Below are 4,994 nucleotides of genomic sequence, written 5' to 3' on the forward strand. Positions count from 1 at the left end.
TCTAACCCCTCCCCCTCACACGTAGCCACGCCTCCTGTCACATGAGAGAAAGCCCCGCCCCTCCTGGCAAACCCATCGGTACCGGCAGCTGGAGCAGGTAAGTGACCGAGGGGGGGGGGGACCTACCGTGTGACCTGTATACCGTTACTGACTGACTGCCTGCCTGCCTGCCTGCCTACCTACTGTCTGTAACTAACTAACTAACTACCTACCTACCTACCTTCCGTGTGACCTGTATACCGTTACTGCCTGCCTGCCTACTTACTGTGTGACCAGTGACTGCCTACTGTGTGACCAGTGACTGCCTACTGTGTGACCAGTGACTGCCTACTGTGTGACCAGTGACTGCCTACTGTGTGACCAGTGACTGCCTACTGTGTGACCAGTGACTGCCTGCCTACTGTGTGACCAGTGACTGCCTGCCTACTGTGTGACCACTGCCTGCCTACTGTGTGACCAGTGACTGCCTACTGTGTGACCAGTGACTGCCTACTGTGTGACCAGTGACTGCCTGCCTACTTACTGTGTGACCAGTGACTGCCTACTGTGTGACCAGTGACTGCCTACTGTGTGACCAGTGACTGCCTGCCTACTGTGTGACCACTGCCTGCCTACTGTGTGACCAGTGACTGCCTGCCTACTGTGTGACCAGTGACTGCCTGCCTACTGTGTGACCAGTGACTGCCTGCCTACTGTGTGACCAGTGACTGCCTGCCTACTGTGTGACCAGTGACTGCCTGCCTACTGTGTGACCAGTGACTGCCTACTGTGTGACCAGTGACTGCCTACTGTGTGACCAGTGACTGCCTGCCTACTGTGTGACCAGTGACTGCCTGCCTACTGTGTGACCAGTGACTGCCTACTGTGTGACCAGTGACTGCCTGCCTACTGTGTGACCAGTGACTGCCTACTGTGTGACCAGTGACTGCCTGCCTACTGTGTGACCAGTGACTGCCTACTGTGTGACCAGTGACTGCCTACTGTGTGACCAGTGACTGCCTACTGTGTGACCAGTGACTGCCTACTGTGTGACCAGTGACTGCCTACTGTGTGACCAGTGACTGCCTACTGTGTGACCACTGCCTGCCTACTGTGTGACCAGTGACTGCCTACTGTGTGACCAGTGACTGCCTACTGTGTGACCAGTGACTGCCTACTTTGTGACCAGTGACTGACTGCCTACTGTGTGACCACTGCCTGCCTACTGTGTGACCAGTGACTGCCTGCCTACTGTGTGACCAGTGACTGCCTACTGTGTGACCAGTGACTGCCTACTGTGTGACCAGTGACTGCCTACTGTGTGACCAGTGACTGCCTGCCTACTGTGTGACCAGTGACTGCCTACTGTGTGACCAGTGACTGCCTACTGTGTGACCAGTGACTGCCTGCCTACTGTGTGACCAGTGACTGCCTACTGTGTGACCACTGCCTGCCTACTGTGTGACCAGTGACTGCCTACTGTGTGACCAGTGACTGCCTACTGTGTGACCAGTGACTGCCTGCCTACTGTGTGACCAGTGACTGCCTACTGTGTGACCAGTGACTGCCTGCCTACTGTGTGACCAGTGACTGCCTGCCTACTGTGTGACCAGTGACTGCCTACTGTGTGACCAGTGACTGCCTACTGTGTGACCACTGCCTGCCTACTGTGTGACCAGTGACTGCCTACTGTGTGACCAGTGACTGCCTACTGTGTGACCAGTGACTGCCTGCCTACTGTGTGACCAGTGACTGACTGCCTACTGTGTGACCACTGCCTGCCTACTGTGTGACCAGTGACTGCCTACTGTGTGACCAGTGACTGCCTACTGTGTGACCAGTGACTGCCTACTGTGTGACCAGTGACTGACTGCCTACTGTGTGACCAGTGACTGACTGCCTACTGTGTGACCAGTGACTGACTACCTACTGTGTGACCAGTGACTGACTACCTACTGTGTGACCAGTGACTGGCTACCTACTGTGTGACCAGTGACTGCCTACTACTGTGTGACCAGTGACTGACTGCCTACTGTGTGACCAGTGACTGACTGCCTACTGTGTGACCAGTGACTGCCTACTGTGTGACCAGTGACTGCCTGCCTACTGTGTGACCAGTGACTGCCTACCTACTGTGTGACCAGTGACTGCCTACCTACTGTGTGACCAGTGACTGCCTGCCTACTGTGTGACCAGTGACTGCCTGCCTACTGTGTGACCAGTGACTGCCTGCCTACTGTGTGACCACTGCCTGACTGCCTACTGTGTGACCACTGCCTGCCTACCTACTGTGTGACCACTGCCTGCCTACCTACTGTGTGACCACTGCCTGCCTACCTACTGTGTGACCAGTGACTGCCTACCTACTGTGTGACCAGTGACTGCCTACCTACTGTGTGACCAGTGACTGACTGCCTACTGTGTGAACAGTGACTGACTGCCTACTGTGTGACCACTGCCTGCCTACTGTGTGACCAGTGACTGCCTACTGTGTGACCAGTGACTGCCTACCTACTGTGTGACCAGTGACTGCCTACCTACTGTGTGACCAGTGACTGCCTACCTACTGTGTGACCAGTGACTGCCTGCCTACTGTGTGACCAGTGACTGCCTGCCTACTGTGTGACCAGTGACTGCCTGCCTACTGTGTGACCAGTGACTGCCTGCCTACTGTGTGACCAGTGACTGCCTACTGTGTGACCAGTGACTGCCTACTGTGTGACCAGTGACTGCCTACTGTGTGACCAGTGACTGCCTACTGTGTGACCAGTGACTGCCTACTGTGTGACCACTGCCTGCCTACTGTGTGACCACTGCCTGCCTACTGTGTGACCACTGCCTGCCTACTGTGTGACCAGTGACTGCCTACTGTGTGACCAGTGACTGCCTGCCTACTGTGTGACCAGTGACTGCCTGCCTACTGTGTGACCAGTGACTGCCTGCCTACTGTGTGACCAGTGACTGCCTGCCTACTGTGTGACCAGTGACTGCCTGCCTACTGTGTGACCAGTGACTGCCTGCCTACTGTGTGACCAGTGACTGACTGCCTACTGTGTGACCACTGCCTGACTGCCTACTGTGTGACCACTGCCTGACTGCCTACTGTGTGACGAGTGACTGCCTACCTACTGTGTGACCAGTGACTGCCTACCTACTGTGTGACCACTGCCTGACTGCCTACTGTGTGACCAGTGACTGACTGCCTACTGTGTGACCACTGCCTGACTGCCTACTGTGTGACCACTGCCTGACTGCCTACTGTGTGACGAGTGACTGCCTACCTACTGTGTGACCAGTGACTGCCTACCTACTGTGTGACCAGTGACTGCCTGCCTACTGTGTGACCAGTGACTGCCTGCCTACTGTGTGACCAGTGACTGCCTGCCTACTGTGTGACCAGTGACTGCCTGCCTACTGTGTGACCACTGCCTGACTGCCTACTGTGTGACGAGTGACTGCCTACCTACTGTGTGACCAGTGACTGCCTACCTACTGTGTGACCAGTGACTGACTGCCTACTGTGTGACCAGTGACTGACTGCCTACTGTGTGACCACTGCCTGCCTACTGTGTGACCAGTGACTGACTGCCTACTGTGTGACCAGTGACTGCCTACTGTGTGACCAGTGACTGCCTGCCTACTGTGTGACCAGTGACTGCCTGCCTACTGTGTGACCAGTGACTGACTGCCTACTGTGTGACCAGTGACTGCCTGCCTACTGTGTGACCAGTGACTGACTGCCTACTGTGTGACCTGTGACTGCCTGCCTACTGTGTGACCTGTGACTGCCTGCCTACTGTGTCACCAGTGACTGACTGCCTACTGTGTGACCAGTGACTGACTGCCTACTCACTTGGAGTACTGTACACAGTACTGGAGACCCTATCTTCAGAAGGATATTGATACCTTAGAGAGAGTTCAAAGAAGGGCTACTAAACTGGTTCATGGATTGCAGGATAAAACTTGCCAGGAAAGGTTAAAGGATCTTAACATGTATAGCTTGGAGGAAAGACGAGACAGGGGGGATATGATAGAAACATTTAAATATATAAAGGGAATCAACACAGTAAAGGAGGAGACTATATTTAAAAGAAGAAAAACTACCACAACAAGAGGACAGTCTTAAATTAGAGGGACAAAGGTTTAAACATAAAATCAGGAAGTATTACTTTACTGAGAGGGTAGTGGATGCATGGAATAGCCTTCCAGCTGAAGTGGTAGAGGTTAACACAGTAAAGGAGTTTAAGCATGCGTGGGATAGGCATAAGGCTATCCTAACTACAGGGAGTGCAGAATTATAAGGCAAATGAGTATTTTGACCACATCATCCTCTTTATGCATGTTGTCTTACTCCAAGCTGTATAGGCTCGAAAGCCTACTACCAATTAAGCATATTAGGTGATGTGCATCTCTGTAATGAGAAGGGGTGTGGTCTAATGACATCAACACCCTATATCAGGTGTGCATATTTATTAGGCAACTTCCTTTCCTTTGGCAAAATGGGTCAAAAGAAGGACTTGACAGGCTCAGAAAAGTCAAAAATAGTGAGATATCTTGCAGAGGGATGCAGCACTCTTAAAATTGCAAAGCTTCTGAAGCGTGATCATCGCACAATCAAGCGTTTCATTCAAAATAGTCAACAGGGTCGCAAGAAGCGTGTGGAGAAACCAAGGCGCAAAATAACTGCCCATGAACTGAGAAAAGTCAAGCGTGCAGCTGCCAAGATGCCACTTGCCACCAGTTTGGCCATATTTCAGAGCTGCAACATCACTGGAGTGCCCAAAAGCACAAGGTGTGCAATACTCAGAGACATGGCCAAGGTAAGAAAGGCTGAAAGACGACCACCACTGAACAAGACACACAAGCTGAAACGTCAAGACTGGGCCAAGAAATATCTCAAGACTGATTTTTCTAAGGTTTTATGGACTGATGAAATGAGAGTGAGTCTTGATGGGCCAGATGGATTGGTAAAGGGCAGAGAGCTCCAGTCCAACTCAGACGCCAGCAAGGTGGAG

This window comes from Pelobates fuscus, chromosome 5 (genome assembly GCF_036172605.1).
Source record: "Pelobates fuscus isolate aPelFus1 chromosome 5, aPelFus1.pri, whole genome shotgun sequence".
NCBI classification, from domain to species: Eukaryota; Metazoa; Chordata; class Amphibia; order Anura; family Pelobatidae; genus Pelobates; species Pelobates fuscus.